At 42.8% G+C, this 21,041-nt stretch overlaps 1 protein-coding gene across 5 annotated transcripts in view; it reads left to right on the plus strand.

Annotated features, from left to right (window-relative positions):
* The window catches only part of TDRD15 (tudor domain containing 15), a 545,892-nt gene that overhangs the window by 7,043 nt on the left and 517,808 nt on the right, over positions 1-21,041 (plus strand). For 2 of the 5 annotated variants that reach the window (XR_014796493.1, XR_014796494.1), the window contains exons 2-3: positions 12,328-17,672; positions 18,731-18,944. The exons of 1 other annotated variant lie outside the window; for it this stretch is intronic. The gene's annotated coding sequence lies outside the window, so the exon portion shown is untranslated. Of the gene's footprint in view, positions 1-9,380; positions 17,673-18,637; positions 18,945-21,041 lie in introns of those variants that run through there. 2 more of the 5 variants (XR_014796496.1, XR_014796497.1) reach the window with 2 other exon arrangements.

The raw sequence follows: 21,041 nt of genomic DNA on the forward strand, positions 1-21,041 counted from the left end.
GCATGGGTAATCCTACTGGATTGACACACAGCCTCACTCCCAGAAAATACCTCCCAGAATGAGTCAGTGTGAAATGATGTCTGTCCCCTCATTCCAGACCAGATCACTCGCCAGCAGCATTCGCCATCACTGCTGACCCATATGCACAGCTAAACACCATGTATGTGACTTAATTTGGACAATTCTAATGTAAAATGGTAAAGTGAGGCAATTAATTCGGATCCATCTATTCTGCTTGACTTTTAGACTTTTTTTTTTTTTTTATCTGAACATGTTAGTTGAAAATGGTGATGGATGTTTGAATTGCCCAGAGAATTGCTGGGTTTCACTTCATTAACAACAGAGCTGTGTCTCCTTATTAGAAGGCAGATAAGCTATTTCTCCCTCAATGCTCAGAGCAGCTAGACCCTCCCCAAGAGGAGGGAGGTGAGCGGTGGGAGACTCAGATAACTCCATCCAACTGCTGAGTGGATCCCTGTCTTTAGGGCAGAGAGCAGCTGCTCCTCGTTCACCCCTCTGGAAATTCTTCCCTTTCTTAAATTCTTCCAGAATTGTGTGTGCGACTTTCTTTATCTCTCAGTCTCTCCCGTCACTTCTCTTCCCCTCACTCTTGCTCTTGTTACCAAGCCTAAGCCCTAATCTCCACTTCCTCTGTTAAAGTTGTCTATACTATTCTTCCTCTTCCTTCACATTTTCTTTATCATCACCACCATTTTGGTACCAAATTGAAATGATTTATTTTTGAATTAAGTTATGAGCCATGATTCAGGCCCATGTGGAATATGCCACGGTGACTGCTAACATAGCCTGTGTATTAGTGATTTCTAGGGTCTGTCTGGCCTTTGTGTCATAAGAAATTCCTTGTGGGCTCTCCACTTCATAAGACATTGTTCTGCTCTGAGCAATAGCACAGGCTCTTTTCAGTTTGATTTTATGATTCAGTAATAAGACATGCTTTCACTCTAGTACAATTCTTTGGGTTTTCTATGTTTGTTTTTTGGTTATTCCTCACCTGAGGATATTTTCCCATTGGTTTTCAGAGAGAGTAGAAGGCATGGGGAGAGACACACAGAGAGAAATATCAATGTGAGAGAGACACATGGATTGTTTGCTTCCTGCACGTGCCCAGGGCCAGGGATTGAACCTACAAGTGAGATACATGCCCTTGACCAGAAGTGAACTCGGGACCTTTTAGTCTGCAGGCCAGCACTCCATCCATTGAGCCAAATCAGCTAATGCAAGTTCTTTGGGATTTAGAAAAATATAGTAGTTAGAATTGGGAAGTATAAATGTTCTGGTACATGGACCACCAGCTCACATCTTTAGCAAAGAATCTATCAATTCATGCCAATGAAACATAAAGCTATGGAGGGAAGAATATATTTCTTATACCTCAACTACTGGAAAAATGTTACTGGGCCAATTCTAATAATCTTTCCCATTATCACTTAAATATGTATTTGAAATGCAGCCTCATAATCTAAATGGATATTTTTAAATTGTTGTATTAAATTTTTACTGGTCACAAAGTTCCCTAGTATTATTTTCTATTATCTTAGCAGCAAACCAGAGGTTATTCTTTACAATTATTTCTATGTTGCTCTCCAAAATCAACATTACATAACTGAAGTTACATGGTATAATTAACTATGAACTTTTCCTACCCTTTAGTATTTCATAAAAATAATTACCCAGCTGTGATTTAGAATATTGGACAGAATGAATAGAGGACAACTTACATTTTCTACATCATAAAGTTTTCACCTGTTGTCATACTGCTGCTTTTAACAGTGAATGAATTAATGTTGCTAGTATTAAGTCTCTGTAAGAAACTTATTATTTTAAAAAATTAGGTATTTTCATGCAAAGCGAAAGAAGCAATCTCAATTTAAGTACGGAGTCAACCTTTCCACCTCAGCTTTTTTGACATATACTTGACAAATAAATTTAAGATACTGAAAGTGTACAATGAAAAAAATTGCTATATGTATGCATTTAATTAACATATCCATCACTCCATGTTTTCCTTTCTTTTTTGTCAGAACATTTACATTCTCTGTTCTTAGCAAATTACAATACAGAGTCACCAACTATAGTCATGTTACACATTAGATTCTCAGAAATAATTCATTTTATAACTGAAAGTTTATTCCCCTTTACTAACCTCTTCCTTCATCCCCCATCCCATGGAAATTATATACTTTCCTACTGTCTGCTTCTATGAGTTCAAAAAAAAATTAAAAAAATATATATTTTGTTGATTTTTTCAGGGAGGAAGGGAGGGAGATAGAGAGCTAGAAATGTCAATGAGAGAAACATTGACCAGCTGCCTCCTGCACCGCCCCCCCCCCCCCCCACCGGGAATGTGCCTGCAACCAATGTACATGCCCTTGACCGGAATTGAACAGTCCGCAGACCGATGCTCTACCATTGAGCCAAACTGGTTTTGGCGATGAGTTCAAATTTTTTAAAAGAAAATATTTCACATTCGAGGGATCCCATGAAGAATTTGTCTGGCTTATTTCATTTTGTATACGATGCCATCCAAGTTCAACCATATTGTCACAAAGGACAGGACTTCTTTCCATTTAAGGCTGAGTAATATTTTATTATATGTATGCCACATCTTTATCTGTTTTTTCATCGATGGACACATAGGTCCTTTCCATTCCTTGATTATTGTAAATGATGCTGCAATGGCCACTGGAATGCAGATATCTCTTTGAGATACTGATTTTATTTCCTTTGGATATGTACCCAGAAGTGGAATTTCTGGATCATATGGGAGTTCTATTTTTAACTTGTTGAGGAAAGAAATACTTCATACTATTTTACACAATGGCTGTACCAATTTACATTCCCACCAACAGTACTCAACGGTTCTCCTTTCTTCATCACTTTCCTAGCACTTACCTCTTGTCTTTTTTTTGATTAGGAGGTGATATCTCATTATGGTTTTATTTTTTACTTTTTTTTCATTTACAGTTGCATTTAACATTATTTTGTATTAGTTTCAGGTGCACAGCATGGGGAATGAATGTTTTTTAAACTAAGGAAAGCTACAAGCTGTGAAATGAGGTCACGGTTAATCTTTTGATACAAACACCTGAATTTAGATTACACAATTATGTAAAAGTTATTTAGTAATTTAGAGGACAATTTCCTCAGGTAAACTTTCTCCCCAGATCCTCAGCAATAAAGAAAAAAAAAAGCCCTAGATGGTTTGGCTCAGTGGATAGAGAATTGGCCTGTGGACTGAAAGGTCTCGAGTTTGATTATGGTTAAGAGCACATGCCTGAGTTGTGGGCTCAGTCCCCAGTAGGAGGCATGTAGGAGGCAGCCTATCAATGATTCTCTCTCATCAATGATGTTTCTATCTCTTTCTCTCTCTCCCTTCTTGTCTGAAATAAATCAATATATATTAAAAAAGAAAAAAAAACCCTCTTCTACAACAATAGCAAAGAAAAATTACCCAATTTGAAATTACCCATTTTAGATTTGCTTAGATTTAATTTTTAGAAATCAAAATGTATACACACAATGCAATCAAACAACAATTATCTAACGGGGACTCGGAATTTCATTAAGCTAACTCAAAAAGAAACATCCTGACCCAGCTGGATATATTATATCCAACCTGGTCCTTTCTCTCTAAATTGTCACAGCAGTAATCATGGTGACAGAACTCACCATGAGGCAATTCCCTTTCCTCACCCTGGTGTCACAAACAGTGGGATTGGCTGCATTTCACAACAGGTTGACTACCATCGATTTACTTAATGTGAACATGTTACTAAATAGGGCAGACTCTGGAATACTTGCACAAGTGTTATAGTGTGCAGTGCCTGTGTTTATAGGAAATGAGGGTCAGCCCTTCGCTTTGGTTAAAGTTCTTCTGATTCACCATCTACAAGAAACATATTCCCACTGAGGAGATGATACTCTGGTCAGAAGAATCTGCTTACTGACTACTTATTGAGTAGATGCTGGGCGGTCAACCAGAGAGAAGCTAGTTTCTGTTACTTAAAAGGCCTTCCCCTCATTTTTTAAAATTCAGGAGTAGAGAGCTATTCCTCTTCTTAATATGAGAATATATAAAAATCACAGTTGAGAAAACTCACCATTTCTGAAATGTTGGGACCACAGAGTCCTGCCCTTTGATGATCTGATAAAAGCTAGTATCCTGTTACTATAAAAAAATCTACAAATGTCCAGCAAATAACTGCATAGAACTTCACTCTTCAGGTCGTGAAGCCCCTGACCCCTGTCTATAGAGCCCAGCAACTCCTTGGTTAAGGTGCCTACTGTGACAACTAAAGGGTCAGACTCACACTTTATTCATCTCTGTATCTCTACACTCCCTAGCTCAGTGACTGGCCTGGAGTAACCTTTTAGATCCTGTGGGGATAATTGACCAGGGGTTGAGGCTGGTGCTGTCACCACAGGGAGCTCCAGGGCACCAATGGGAAATCATCTAGAAACTCAGTGCTCTGGTGTCTGCCATCTCCAGAGGACATTCCCACCATTGCCCCCAGTACATGATCCCAAGAAAAAAGGATTCCTCAAGGCTGGCAAGGTGGGGCTGCACTGTGAGTGCTGGGTGTGGGTGGCAATCAAGGGCAGGCACAACAACCCCAACCTGACCACACTGGGCAAGTCATCAGTGAGGTCACTGCTGTCAGTGACCATGATCTTAGAATATCAGAATATCATTGTTTTTCATTAAGTAGTACAGTTTTTCTAAAAATATATATTTTTATTGATTTCAGAGAGGAAGATAGAGGGAGAGACAGAAACATTAATGATGAGAGAGAATCATTGATAGGTTGCCTCCTGCAACACCCCTCACTGGGGATGAGAGGGATTGAGCCTGAAATCCAGGCATGTGCCCTGACGAGGAATAGAACCGTGACCTCCTGGTTCAGAGGTTGATGCTCAACAACTGAGACACGCCATTTGGGCAAAAGTACAGTTTTAATGTACTTAAACTGTCATCAGAAAAATCTCTGGAGGAGCCACAGGACCAAAACCAATTGCTGTGACAAAACTTTTGTGCTTTGGAAAGAATACACCCAGTGGTGGCTTCAAATTAAGTTCCTGCTCCAGCCTTAGAATCGGGTCTTCCTACGGGTGAGGAGATTGTTGATTCGTGTGTGTGTGTGTGTGTGTGTGTGTGTGTGTGTGTGTGTGTGAGAGAGAGAGAGAGAGAGAGAGAGAGAGAGAGAGAGAGAGAGAGAGAGAGAATAGGAAGTGGGGACAGAGAAGGAGGTCCCAACATGATGGGCTCTATTCATGCTTCGTGGGGTGTTCTAGGCAAAGCTGGAAGGCATCCTAAAGTCCTTGTGACTTGGGCCATGGCTTTAGCTCTGATTCAGAGCTGTCAGCATTGTCGCAGAAGATCCTCATCCCTTGCCTTATAGTGGAGCTGCACCAAGTCATGTAGGTAGGATGTGTCACTGATAGGTCCTGAGTGCAGAGGTCAAGCTTCTGTGAGAATACCCTGACAGAAAAGTTTCACTTCAAGCACATGCATCAAGAACACAAATGTTGCAAGTCTCATATAACAGACTGGTCCACTCTCCATTTCTTGCCCTTTTCTGGCTTACAGTTACTGTATGTAGAAATGGCCATGGTCAAGGCTGAAAGAAGATGAGCCAAGGGAGAGAAAATACAGACTATTCAAACTTTTGGAAAGTGACCCATACTAAGAAAATATTTTCTCATAACAGTATAATATTCACAAATCTATATATAATAGAGACAAAATTTACCTGAAACAAAAATGCCCATACAACATGTAATATACTCTGATATTTTCTATTCTGTTCCACTTAACAACAACAAAAAAGAGCATTACCCATTAAATTGATTTCATGAGCCACCAGTGGTTGATAATTTGTTTGCAAAACACTGGCTTTTTTTTTTTTATTGAGTTATATTGAACCTGACAAGTAATTCTACTCCATTTTGAATTCTCTAAAAACCATAAAAATATTTTCTATCCATACATCCTATCTAATAAAAGAGTGATATGCAAATTGATCATACCTCTGCTACATCCACAAAGCCATGCCCACCAGCCAATCAGGAGTGAGTATGCAAATTAACCCAACCAAGATGGCTGTAGCCACAAAGTGAGCAGGAGGCTTGGGTTTCCCTGGCAATGAAGGAAGCCTAGCTTCCTGCACACCCTGGCCGGCCCAGGCCTCCACTCAAGGCTACAAAGCTTCAATTATAGAAGACAAATAAATCCCAACAAAAAGGGCTGCAGCCACAGAGCTGGAGAGAGCAGGAGGCTTTGGTTGCCCCCAGCAATGGATGAAGCCAAACTGCCTAGCCTGCTTTGGACTCTGCTCAAGGCTACAGATTCAATTATAGAAAATAAATAAACCCCAGATACCAGGGCCTCTGTTTTGGTCATGGAGGGGTGTGGCCAGCCTGCAAACCACCACAGGCCCCTCACCACCATGCCATAAGGAAGCCCCCAACCTGATCCAGGACACACTTCAGAGCAAACCAGCTGGCCTCCACCTGTGTGCCAGGCCTCTATCCTATCTAATAAAAAAGTAATGTGCAAATTGGCCATCACTCCAACACACAAGATGGCTATCCCCATGTGGACACAAGATGGTCACCACAAGATGGCCAGCAGGGGAGGGCAATTGGGAGGGACCAGGCCTGCAAGGGAGGGCAGTTGGGGGTAATCAAGTCTGCAAGGGAGGGGAGTTAAAGGTGACCAGGCCAGCAGAGAAGTTTGGGCGACTGTGCCTGCAGGGAAGGGCAGTTTGGGGGGACCCAGGCCTGCTAGAGAGAGCAGTTGCGGGGGACCAAGCCTGCATGGAAGGGCAATTAGGGGTGAACAGGCCTGCAGGGAAGGGCAGTTAGGGGCAATCAGGCTGGCAGGGAAGTGGTTATGAGGTGATCAGGCTGGCAGGCAGAGCGGTTAGGGGCAATCAGGAAGGCAGGCAGGCAAGAAGTGGGGTGCCAGCAGTCCTGGATTGTGAGAGGGATGTCCAACAGCCCTACCAGGATCAGACCTAAACGGGCAGTTGGACATTCCTTGAGGGGTCCCAGATTGGAGAGGGTACAGGCTGGGCTGCGGAACACTCCCCCTCACCACTCAAGCACAAATTTCATGCACCGGGCCTCTAGTAATTTACATAATATTTAAAACTAATCCTTACAACAATTCTAAACTGAGTTTCACAGCTAACAGTGGTGACATTTAGAGCTATGACCAGTCTAAAGATTCCAAGTCAAAGGCTCTTCCCACTTTATCATGCTGAGTCCATCATCTTATTAGTACATGTCTAGCCTAGTCAACTTGGTTGTAAGTGCCAAAAAGATCAGGAATGTACCTAATACCTAATGCCATGCTGAGTGCCCAGGAGGTGCTCAATGACTACCTGATAAGCAGAATGGTATATTAATCTTGGTCAAAGGCCATGTCTGGGTTTTGACATTGTACCTGAGGACATCTTTATGCTAAAACCTTATATAATACTCAGAAATCTTGCCTTTTATGAAGTATAATTACACTTCGTGCATGATATCTAGATGTTCTGTGAGCCATTATTTGGTGGGTTGTCACTTTGGAAATGTTTCCCAAGCTTGTAGGGCTCCTTTGTGGACAGATAGGAGGTACTGAGAGAGGGACACTGGCTCCTACCTGAACATGGACTTTTCCCAGAATTCAAAGAGAGAGAGTTCCAGAAAGGAAAGCACCCCAATGAAAGCACCAGATGGGAACGTTTTTGTTTCTGTTTGTTTTCCAAGCAGATTGTCTTCCTAAGGCTATAACTTTTTGGCTTAGAATCTACCAGACTCTGACTCTGTGATCGGTGATAAACTATCAAGTATATGTCCCAATCTCTGCTACTTTGGGCCTCTCCAGCTAAATCCAATGTCCTTGGGGAAACACAAACTTCCATCTGTCCAAAGATGGGGAGGTAGGGTAAGGACAGTTAGCCACAGAATAATCTGTTGAATGAATAAATGAGTATATGGGTGAAAAAAATAAAAGTGTGAATAGATGCCATATATATATATATATATATATATATATATATATATATATATATATATATATATATTATATGCACTTATATGAGGCTCTTTTCCTGTGAGTGATTGGAAGGGAAAGGACAGGAGGAGAGAGGAGTTGAGGGGAGAAATGGGAAAGTAAGAATGGGGAAAAAAGAACGAGAGAGAAACATGGCTGGTAGGGCAGGAAGAAGGCCCAGCAACTCTGAAGGTTGATAATCATCTTTGTTAGTTCTAGAATTAACCTTTATCATACCTGTTACCATGTAAACTTTGTAGGACTCAAAGTACATGTTTCAGTTGATGGAATGTTCCCTGTTTACTAATTCTTCTGGAACCAGTTGTAAAATGTGTTTGATCATCTCAGTATGTTCTTAGGTAAGGAATGGGAAGAAGCAATGTCATGTAGCTTCCTAAATCCAGTTTCTGTGTAAGAGCTAATCCAGGAAGCCTTCCCTAATATTAAATCAAACAGAACCCCATCTGTAGGAGGAACATAGGTGATGTTGCAATGACAGGACTCACCTTTCAAACTCATGCTTGATAAGGTTTTAGGGAAAAGAGCAGCATTATGTCGAAAAGTCAGGTCAAAAGTCTCTCCACACATTGATTTCCCAATCCAGGACCTGTGATATCAAAGTCCCTCCCTCCAAATGAAGCCAGTAGCAAATATCTCTTTGCTCTCCGGGGAATTGTGTTCTTTCCCAGAATCTTTCTGCATTATCAATGTGTATTGAGATAACAGTTTAATTTTTCAAGCGAATTATTTGTAGACAGAAGAGGCCAGTGGTTCTGAGGGCAGAGCTGAAGTTTGTTGCTACCCTTGTTCATGCAGAAGCATCCAGATGAAAAGCATAGCCGCTGATCTGACATTGGATCTGTCAGCAGCTACATAAGTTATACAACCTTTCTATGCCACCTATGTGCAAGGGGGATAACATAGTTTTATCTCCTAGGAATAAGTGAGTTAATACAGGTGATACAGCCAAAACTGGTTTGGCTCAGTGGATAGAGTGTCAGCCTGTGGACTGAAAGGTCCCTGGTTCAATTCCAATCAAGGGCATGTAGCTTGGTTGCGGGCACATCCCCAGAAGGGGGTGTACAAGAGGCAATTGAACGATGATTCTCTCTCATCGATGTTTCTAACTCTATCCCTCTCTCTTCCTCTCTGTAAAAAATCAATAAAATATATTTAACAAAATACAGGTGATACATTTCAAATAGGGCCTGAATGTAGCAGGCGTTCAATAAGTTCTAGGTATTAATAGGATAGGAGAAAAGAAGTATTTTTAAATGATTTTTAATTGAGTTTTAGAGAGAGGCAAAGTGGAAGGGGAGAGAGAAACATCAATGTGGGATCTGCTGCCTCCTGCACATGCCCCTTACTGGGTATTGAGCCTGCAACCCAGGTATGTGCCCTGACTGGGAAACCAGAGACCTTTTGGCGCATGAGATGACACCTAACCAACAGAGCCATACCAGCCAGAGCAAGAAAAGAAATATTCATTTGCTAAATTCATGCAGCCAGCTCTGATTTAAGCTATCTATGAAGGTACAGAAAAATGAAACACAGCCCTGTCCTTAAAGGATTTCAGTTGAAAAAGGAGCGTTAAGCCAGGCAGAAATAAAATTACACAATAATACAATCATTTACATATAAGGTGAAAAGTATTCGTGAGGTTAGGCATCTTTTGCTGGATAACCAATCGAAAATCCGGTGAAAGATTTTAATAAGGTTAGTACATATATGAATGACCGAAATAATAAGCTATGCAGGTCTGCTACGAGTTGTGCCGTGTGCATTTGCTGTAGCTGGAAGTGCCAGAAACTTCAAATTTCTGTAGTATCTTTGATTTTGTCTGCCTTGTTGTCTTTAGGAACTAAAAAACCCTCCTCTTTAGAGTCGGATTTGAAGTTGAGCTGTAATCCACTGTAATGTCAGAGCCCTGTTGGTGGGGTTGGGTTGGTGGTGGGAGGGGTGTGATCTCGAATTTTATGAGTAAATCTCAGTGTTTTAGTGAGCCTGGGACCCTGGGATGTATCCTTCACAAGTGGTTCTTAGACCCCTCCCCTCTTAGGTAAGGGTGAAAAGGTGGAGGGGACAGGGCAAGGTGCATCTCCCAGGTGGGCTAAGTAAACTCTTGCCCCTGGAGAGTAGGGTTTTGCTATGGAGGATACTCTGCACTTATCTCCTTCTCACTGTTACAGACTATATACAGACAGGAATCTAGATTTCTAACGATCTTTTAGAAACACACACACATACACACACGTATTTTCCACAATTATTTTTAATCCTATCTAATAAAAGAGTAATATGCAAATTAACCATCACTCCATGACAAAGATGGCAGAGCCCATAGCAGCCAGGGTGGACAAGGTGGTGTTGCCCCTGCAACTCGAGACCAGCATCCACTCCTCAGCTGTGGAGGGAGGGGAGGGGCCTCTGGGCTTGCATCACCCCTGTTGACACGAGCCCAGTGTCCACACCCCGGTCACATGGAGGGAGTGGGAGGGGCCCTGGCCACACACAGGGCTGGGAGGACCCAGAAAAATGGGTCTTCCCAGTTCCTGACATTGATGGAGCCCTATGGGTGCCTGGGTCCTCTGATCACAGCCCCCAGGTGCAGCCCAGCAGCCCCAGTCCCAGACTGGAAGCCTCCTGCCGGCAGTATGGATGTGACCAGCATGGCACCATGGTGGGGGTTGGGAGGCAGTCAAGTGAGCATGCTGGAGACATCAAAGCGCTGCTGCATGGCCGCCCCCCTGTGCATGCGAGTAGTATGGTTCGAGGGGGCAGCTCCTGAGGCATGGCTCCCATGGCAACTGATGTGCAGCAAGCTGGCGGGGAAATAGGACCTGGGAGCCCAAGCCCCCAAGTACCAGAGCTGCTGGGTGTCGCAGGCCAGAGCCCTGAGGAGGCCCCAGGACAAGCATCTTCCCAGAGGCTGTGCAGAGAGAGAGGAGGGGCCTCTGGCCAGAGGCCCGGGTGAGGGACACCCCAAATTGCCCGCCCCCCCATACATGAATTTCGTGCACTGGGCCTCTAGTATTGTAATAACTACATATAGTGCCAAGTGGGTATTTGAATTATCAGAGGGAACCCAACACTTTGTACATGGAGTTATAACTGGCAGGGCCTGGCTTAGCATTTAGCTGATCCTCATTCTCACCACAACCCCCTTCTAAGCCTGGATAACTTCACATAATGCTGGAAATGACCTGATGAAGATCTGTCCCTTTACCTCTGCAGGGCAGCTGGAGGCTTCTGTTGACATCCCCAATCAGTGGAAGATCAATGCAAATCTGCAAAGCACGATCCCTCTTTCTCCACCTGCTCTACGTTGCTTTCTCTCTCAGATTTAATTGCCTGAAGTTTAGAGTCTGTAATAAGAACTCAGGGGTAATATCACACACCTCTGGAATCCCTCCACTGATTATGGGCTGTGTCCTGCAAGTGACGGTAGCAGGATTTGGCCAATTAGGAATGCAGGGTTTTCTGGGCACTGCCAGGATCTTACAGAGAATGTTGTGCTGTTCACACTCCCGTGGAGCCGGGCTGATTTCACAATATTTCACACCCTGTAGTAATCTACAGCCTGCCTGGAACAAGGACCCCGTCCAAGTGTGCTTTGATGTTTTATGTGCTAAGTTGCCAAAATTTAAGATTTAAACATCAATCGAAGAAATCCACATTTCCCCTTTTTATTCTGTAAGATTTAGCATATTCGTTTTATTTTTAATCCCCCAAAGACATACTGAACAAAGTGTATTGTGCTGGGATTATAAAAGTGTTTTTCTTTTTTTTAATAGTTCACATCATTTGACATTTTTTTTTATTCAATAAAAATTTATTATATCTATGACTCAGATAAATGTTTAAAGAACCTGGCAGGTGTAGCAGGGATTGGTGGGCCTCTGAGGGGCTTTGTAATACTAGATCGTAAAGTCACTCCGTCACCTCTACAATGAAGTGAAATGCAGACTTCCAGGTTGTTGGCCACGCTGAGGCTTACAACTCCGGGAAAGATCTGAACTCATCAGAATTAGAAATGAATCTCTAGGGCCTGAGGGGTGATTTTGGTGTTAGTTTTATGGTAGAAAACACCCAGATTTAGAGCTGAAATGCTCCAAGACATCTCCACTGGAGGAGATGAAGGGAAGACAGGTGGTTCTCCCGACGGGGAAGGGCCAGGGGAACATTATTAACGCCCCTGTGGTTTCTGCATCTTCGGTGTTTTCCTCTGTGTGACTAACTAATATGCTCTTTGTTCTCTGTTCCAGAGTCAGAGACAGCCCTGCCACGCAGCGCACAGTTTTATAGCTCAGGGCAAAGGTTTCAACAAATATGAGTTCTTCGCTCCAAAGTCTCCCCTCCGTGTGCTCCTGACCTAAGAAAGGTGCATTCCTGTCTGCGGGCTCTAATCCCCGGAGCCTGGGCCGCAGAGGCAGGAGGAGTTCCGGAAAGGCCTTCTCAGTTGCTCTGGAGATAAGGACCAGCTCAGCAGGCCAGTGCTTCCTGGGGACACCCATGGACGTTAGTGCTCTCTTTGTTTTTTTCACACCGACATTGTGTCTGCGCTGTCACAGGCACTGTCTGTGTGAACTTTCACCTGAGGGGTTAAATGGACAGATCATAACCCTCAGATTTGGTGAAAACACATTTCTTATCCGGAGAATCCATTATAATGTTGCCATTGAAAAGATCTACTCAGAAACAGAGAATGAGGTTAAAAAAAAAAAAAAAAAAAAAAAAAAAAAGACATGACCTAGGATTAGGTCTGACTATCTGGAACCTGCAGGCATAATAAAGTTTCTGATCTCCTATCTGGGATCTGGGTACATGACCTGGGACATAAATCAGAATCTCCCATAGCTGTGTTGCCCTGCCCTATGCCCCACCCCTCTCATGAAGATTGGCCACAGGGAAGGTGCTTGCATTCCTTCTGGCCCTAAAGATGTCTCTGAGCAATCTGTTTCTTTAGCATCATGGCGGACACAGCAGAGAAAGTTCACCTAAGGCCTGACTACAGTGCCATCAGACAAACATCTGGATTGAAGCCAATGTAATGACTGAACACATGCCAGCGAGCAGTTTGGTATGGGGCATTGATTTTGGAGGTCAGCCCCAATGCTGATGAAACTCAGTATTATATTTCAATCTGATTTACCACCAGGTCTTCTGGCGGAGTTCAGCTGTGGCGCTAACCTTTGAATTAATCACCTAATCTGGAAAGGGGCCAATTGGCCTATGGAACACCTGAAAATGAAACACGATTCCCAGAGTGAGAAAGTATGCCTGCCTTCAAATCTCTGATAAAAGTCCCTAGAAAACTGAAAACCACACAAATGCTAACAATGCCTGGGTTCTTGAGATGTTCACTAGTGGGAAAAGCAGATAAAAAAAAAAAAAAAGAAAAAGAATCTTGCCTGGCTGGTGTGACTCAGTGGTTGAGTGTTAACCAGGAGGTCACAGTTGGATTCCTGGTCAGGGCACATGCTGGGTTGTAGGTTCGATCCCCAGTAGGGGGAGTGCAAGAGGCAGCAGAACAATGATTCTCGCTCATCATTGATGTTTCTCTCTCTCCCTCTACCTTTCACTCTGAAGTTAAAAAAAAAAAAATCTTAAAAAATAATTTAAGTGCTCCTTTGAGCGTATGCACAGGACGCTGTCGGAACTCAGAAGAGGGATACCTCATGCAGCCAGACTGTGAGGGCCAGGGAAGGCTGCCACTATGTCCGTGATAAAAAATTCAGTCAGTTTATGTAGCTTGTCATGAAAATGACACTTATCCTCCAAATAAATTAGATTCTTTTCAGAACCGTCCCAAAGGACTTAGCTTTTCTCACAAAAGCCCTATGTATTTATTCATTTGCATCCTCAGAGAATGGAAGGAAGGTGAGAAACGTGTCAATGCTTCCAACACGGGCCGGTGTCACTTCTTACCTATGGTTCGCTGCCTTGTCTCTGAAATGAGTCCCTGAATTAATATTCCTCCCTAGACATTTTTTCTTTAGAGAGCCGGTTCTTTCCTGTCTTACAAAGTGGGCCCTTACCTATTTTTACACAATTCTAAACAGATCTCTAACCACTTAGACAAGCTATTTAACTTGATGCAACATGATTTTTTTCTGGATGATAAAAACATAATTGCCTTAATGTTTTTTGTTTTGTTTACATTATACAAAATTTTGCCTCCTTAGATATTTGCAATTTGCCCTTCCCTGTCCTCTGCATACTTCGTGGAGTTCTGAACAGTACGTGCTGAGACAGCATAACCTGACGTTAGTATCAGGTCTGGTTTTGTAACTAAAAACCTACCAACAAAGTCACTTCCTCTCAGGGTTTGAAGCTACACACTCAAGAATGGGCTCTACCCGGGCTATTGGGAGAGCTCAAGGCCCTAAAGGTTAACACCGTCTAATTGCTGTTATCTCCCATGGCTTAGCATGTCCATCCAGGACAGGGTCTGACCAGCCTGACACATTACAAAATTAGGCTGGCCCTGGGAATGCTCTTATCCCTTCACCTTTTCTCATTGGCAATGTCCACGTGTCCATTATTCCTCCAAAGAGACCCTTTCCATCCCGGCTGGGTTATAAAAAGAATATCTGTCAGCTATGTGCTCTGAGAGTGGGGTGTTTCGTGTTGAGGAAGGGCCATACTCAAAGATTTCAGCCTGAGTTTGGATGCAATGTGGGGTCACTTCAATGATCTTGAAAATGTGGGTGGTGGTAGCCAATGGAGAGACTATTTTGAAATATGATAATGACACTATCCAAAGCCACTTCCAGTTCAAAAATAAATATTAGGTTACTGATTGTTATGATCATTCAGATTTTCTTGTTACTAGTACATCTGTTAATGTGGTAGGGTTTATTCTTGTAATATTATTTATTAATTATTGCATTATTTTCTATACCAACAACTGTAAACCTGCCTTTGCCACACTCTGTATAGTGACCACGTTCCTGAGTAATCAGTCTCACAATTGATATCACTGCTAGATTTATAGACAAGAGTCAATATATAGTTCTAATGGGAAGCTTCCTCAAAAGTTTTAACAAACCAAGGATTATATTAGTGGTTTTTATTACAATTCTTTACCGATTTCTTGAAATTAACACTAGTGATCCACTCGATGATTACAACATATTGCTAAATTGTGTCAAGGCTAAATGTGAGTGAATGCCCTGTGATCCTGGCATTGCAAATGAATTCAGAGAAAAATCCATACTTAGAGAGGAGGATTCCGTGTGATAAAACGCCACCCAGTAATTAATTAGATCATGCCCTTCCCTATCTGAACACTGATCACTCTAAATCATTATTGCCTGTTTGTGATGCTTGACTCACAGAATGCACGCAATAAATATTTGTGGTCTGACTGACCATTCTCCAGGAAATAAATTCCATGGGTAGAGGGATAGTGTCTACTTATCTCCAGCTCCCAATATGGTGGATCTAGCATGAGGTAGGCATGAGTAAGGCAGAGCTATAGATGAAGCTACTTCCACATGCATTTCCAGTCTCTCCAGACAGAAGATTCTCTTCCTGTCAAATGTCTATCCTCTGAGAATGTATAATATCTCTTCTTATAGTTCCTTTTGTTTATGTCTCATGTCCATGGCTACATTATACTATTTCTTGGTTTCTTAAGAGCTGGGATCATTTCATTTTTGTTGTAATTTATTAGAATGATGGAAAGTGAAAAGAGCTTTAAAGCTAAAATTCATTCATTTTCACACTTTCTACATTTAGCAGAATTGTAGTGACTTAAAGTATACTACTTCAGGCCATTTAAAATGAATTCCACTTCCATGTATTAAGTCCGCTGGTAGCAAAGACTAGCTATTAATATGTCACACCACACCGCTTACAGGGCTAGTGTGCCTGTTTGCTCAGCTATTCCCATATTCCCAGCTATTCCAGAGAACAAAGACAGCTGCCAAACATTTTCTAGGTCATTTGTTCTATTTGTAAACAGAAAGTGTATAATACTTAAGATGTAATCATTTGCAAACTGGATTGATGCAGAATGAAAGAAGTGGGGGGAAAAGGGATGGAAATTAATGCATGTCTGAAGTGCTTAATGACTCCATTAATCCAGAGATAGGTAATTGGAGAAAATAGAAGAGGTAGGTGCCTTGGAGCCATTAACCTATTTTGGGCATGCTGCTAATGTTTATCAGCTGGCTCTCTTCTGTTAGGGTCTGCGTGCACAGCTCTTGCCTCTGGCCGATCGTAAGAATCACTTGGAAAGCTTCTAAACAATGCAGATCCCTGGGTTCTCTTCATACTTCCTTACTCAGGATCTCAGAGGCGGGGCTCAGGCACATAGATTAAAAAGAAAAAGTTGAACAGATGATTATTTTGATTTTTTGATAAAATACTAGCCAGATTTGGACTTCATTGCTTTAGAACAGGGTACTCCACCTTGGCACTATTGGCATTTTTGGATGGCTAATGATGTGGAGTGTACTGTGCACACATCGGACACTGCATAAGGATGTTTTGGTCAACAGTAGACCACATGTATGATGGTTACCCCATAAGATTATAATGGAGCTGAATTTCTAGTAAGGAATGGAAGGATTTGTGGCTCAGGAGGACTCTTCTCTTCTCTGACAGGAGCAATATCTGTGGGGCTTGGCCACAGGTTCCCTCTCACTCACAGCACCTGGATTTTGAGTGCACAGGTGACACACTAATCATCAGCCTCTGGCCTGTTTCAGCACAGAGGAGTCAGCTCTACACACTCAGAGATCTGATGGGATGGTCTTCAGAGAAATTGCTGTAAATTCTTTGTGGAGGACCCAAGTTGCTGTGCAAGGACACAGGTCGAGAGATGCTACCTTCACAAGTATTAAGTGCCTCTGCCACTGTAGTAAAAGGTTTCTGAGGTAATGTGGAGCCAGCTTGTCCTTATACATTGGAAATATTTTCAGGTGTAGTCAAGTAAAACATTGATAAGTTTTTTGGTGTGTGTTTTTTTAATCCTCACCTGAGGATATTTTTTCAATTGATTTTCTTTTTTTTTTGAGAAAGTGAAAGAGGGAAAAACAGAGAAATATTGATGTGAGAGAAACACTGTGCCATGCCAGGATGGCCAAGGGTGAACCTGAGGGGGGACAGTGAAGGATTGAAAAAAGACAGACAAGATAATAAAAGCTGAGTCTTGGAGGGATGCTGCTTCTCTAATGGAGAGACAGCTACATTGCCTGCAAGCCAAGTCTTTATTTTAAAGCCAGATTCCACGAGGTAAAGTAAGGGGGTGGTCAAGATGTTAATCTACTCAATTACATGCACCTGAACTCTATCAAGCCCACATCACTCAGCCACGTGGGACCACAGGTTTGGACCATAAGTTCAAGCTTACAACTATAGCTGTTGACTATAATTGTGCTGGGAGGACTTTGCCGTCCAAGCTGGGACTTGCCCGTGGCTTTGCTAGTGGTTCTCGTCACTGTTGGAGAGTGAACAGACTTCTTGCAGGACCGCGCCCTCTCATTAGTCCGAAGCTTGAACCTGTCCAAACACTGTGGCTGCTCTCACAAAACACATTAATCCGTTGCCTCCTGCATGCGCCCCGACCACAGCCCAGGCCAGGGAGAAGCCTGCAACCAAGGTAAGTGCCCTTGACTGGAATCAACCTGGGACTCTGGTCTGTAGGCCAACGCTCTATCCACTGAGCCAAACCCGCTCTCAGTGGTTCGCAAACCACAGCTCTCGAGCCACATGCGGCTCTTTCCCCCCTTGAGTGTGGCTCTTCCACAAAATACCACAAAATAGATAGCCTGGGCGAATCTATTTTGAGGAAGTAGCTTTAGAATAAGTTTAAGTTTAAAAAATTTGGCTCTCAAAAGAAATTTCAATCTTTGTACTGTTGATACTTGGCTCTGTTGACTAATGAGTTTTATTTTCTTCCATCAACTCAATGCCAGCGATAGCCCTTTGGGCCAGATAAGGTCAATGGAACCAAAAACAAAGTTCCAAAGTCAACATATTGAGTCCTCAGATCTACATATTAAATACCCTCTTTTAAAAATGAATGCCACAGAGTTCCTTAATGTGTCCACTGCTCTTGCTTAAAAGGTGACATCTTATTTTTTTGGTCAGTTTCATTTAGTTACAATTCACAAACAATAAAATCCACCAATTTATTTATTTTTATTTAGGCCACTTTATTTAAATTTTTTTCCCCCTTTTATTATTATTAAATTTTCTTTATTGATTAAGACATCACATATTTGTCTTCATACAAAATCCACCAATTTTAAGTGTATAATTCACAAGGATATGGCAAGTTCTTATCCCTCACTTCCTCATTTTAACCCTGAGTATTATTTGAAGAAAAGAAAAAGAAAAGCTGAGGTTTAATTGCATCTTAAATAGAAAAGACATCTTCCCTTAGGGCTGTGATTCTCAGCCTTTCTAATGCCACGACCCTTTTATTTATTTATTTATTTATTTATTTATTTATTTATTAAATTATTATCTGTGTACATATCTTACCATTGGGCCTTCCCCCCCCCCCCCCATACTAGCCCTCCCTTCCCAGAGTTTTGTGTCCATTGGTTGTACTTATATGCATGCATACAAGTCCTTAGGTCGATCTCTTACCTCCCCCAGATCTCCCTCCCCTCCCCGCTGCCCTTTGACTAATGCCACCACCCTTTCATCCAGCGCCTGTGCAATCGCCCACCTGGAGCTGAGCGCCCAGATCAGCACAGCCCGGGATCAGAGGGCACGCGTGGGGCGGAGCACTGCCCGCACCTGGCTGGGAGCCGCACGTGGCCTGCACACCGCGCATGCGCGGGGCCTACATAGCGGGGGACCAGCCTGCAGCCCGCCGCCATCTTGGGCCTGCGGTCCTCCCGGAGCTGCACCCGGAGCTCCCGTAAGTGCCAGCTCTGCTTATTGACGTCCGCGTTACTGTTTCCATGGCGTCGCGTCTCTCCCCCTCCCCTCTGTCCCCTGAACCTTGTGGCCGTGGCCTCAGAGGAGCGGCCAGGCCTTCGCCGCCTGTGGAGGGGTGCTCCCGGCTCCCCGCCATCCTCCTGGCCTCCTAACGGCCCGCCCAGCCCCGGGGTGCGGGGTGCGGGGTCCCGGGGTCCCGGGAGGGTGTGCCCCACGGCCAGGGGTCAGGGCAGTGCCCGCCGCGCCCGCCCCGGCCCGGGCCTGGCCTCCCCGCGGGCTGTGCGGCCAGGGCGCACGCACCTTCCTGAAGAAACTCATGGCTGCCCAGTGGGTTCCTTGTTGTCTGACTTCAAAACGCGTGCAAAAAAAAAACACACACAAAAAACCAGAGCTTCCTGCCCTTTGGGATTTTAAAAGGAAGCAGAAGCTGGAGAGAAGGCAAAGGGACCCCCCTGCTGCTGTTCCAGCACCTTCTCCCTCTGGGACCTGACCCTTGTGCCCGCCCTCAGCCGCCAGCTTTAACTTCACTGTTTTTTCTTAGCAATGAAAAGAGCTCCAGAATTTATTCTACCATCCCATCGTCAGTAAACATTTATTTATTTATTTATTTATTTATTTATTTATTTATTTATTTATTTATCTATTTATTTATTTATCTATTTATTTATCTATTTTATTTATTGATTGATTGATTTATCTATTTATTTATTTATTGAGTTAAACAACAGATATTTATTTTCTCACCATTCTAATATTCCACCGTCAGTAAACATTTATGTATGTATGTGTGTATGTATGTATGTATGTATGTATTCAGAGTTAAACAACAGACATTTATTTTCGCACCGTTCTGGAGGCTGGGAGTCTGAAGTCAGAACGCCAGTGTGGTTGGGGTCTGCTGAGAGCTCTCTCCCTGGTTTGCATATTCCCTGCTTTCTCACCGTGTCCTCACGTGGTCGTCAATAAACATTTAGGTTGTGGTGCGTGTGCGCCTGCGTGTGGGCTTGACTGCTTTACTTAGGGCCTAATGGAAGCACAGCAATCTGCCCATGAAGTGTGGACTTTGGTGACTTTTGACACATACGTTCATCCATGAAAGCACTGTAATCAAGATAAACATACCCGTTAATATACCCCAAAGTTTCTTCAGGCCCCCCCTTCCTCCTCCCCCACCCCCCAAATAATAGGGATCTGTTTTAGGATTTTGTAGAAATAGTGTTAACCAAAGAAGAGATTCAAGCTGTAAGAAAGACCAAAGGTAGGTTATATTGATTTTAATTTTGTTAGTTTTATTTTTTTAATGTGATTTTTATCATTAAATTTTTTTTTTGGTAGCCTCTAGGTTTTGTCTCTTGAAGAAAGCCTATTTTAATGTAAGAAAAAAAATTTGCCATATTTTCATCTAATTCTTTCAGGTAGTTTTTTCTTCTCTTTTTCCATTTACTCAGGTAATGGGTCACATGGCCTTTTGGATGGCTACCACAAAGAGTGTTCTTGGTATAGTAAGTCAGCACAGGATTCTTAAGAGTAACTGGTCTTACATGTATAATACTTTCAACAATAAAGATTAATAGTAAAAAATAATAAACTTAAAAAAAAAGAAAGAAAAAAAGAGTAACTGGTCTTGCCATGGCTGGGTGGCTCCATTGGTCAGAGCGTCATCTTTACACCAAAGGTTGCAGGTTTGATCCCTGGTTGGGGCAATGTGTGAGAGGCAACCAGTCGATGTTTCTCTCTCACATTGATGTTTCTCTCTCAAATCAATAAAAACACATCTTGGTGAGGATAAAAAAAAGGGTACCTGGTCCTGGTCTTGCGTCAGGGGAGGTAGGAGAAAGTAAAAGGGGGTTAAATGATGGGAGGATACTTGACTTGGGGTGGTGAGCACACAATGGAATGAATATACAGATGATATATTATAGAATTGAACCCCTGAAACCTATATAATTTTATTAACCAAAGTCACTCCAATGAATCCATTAGGAAAAAAAAAAATATTGCCGAAACCGGTTTGGCTCAGTGGATAGAGCGTCGGCCTGTGGACTGAAAGGTCCCAGGTTTGATTCCGGTCAAGGGC

This window comes from Pipistrellus hanaki (genome assembly GCF_964339955.1).
Source record: "Pipistrellus hanaki genome assembly, chromosome: 12".
Lineage (NCBI taxonomy): Eukaryota > Metazoa > Chordata > Mammalia > Chiroptera > Vespertilionidae > Pipistrellus > Pipistrellus hanaki.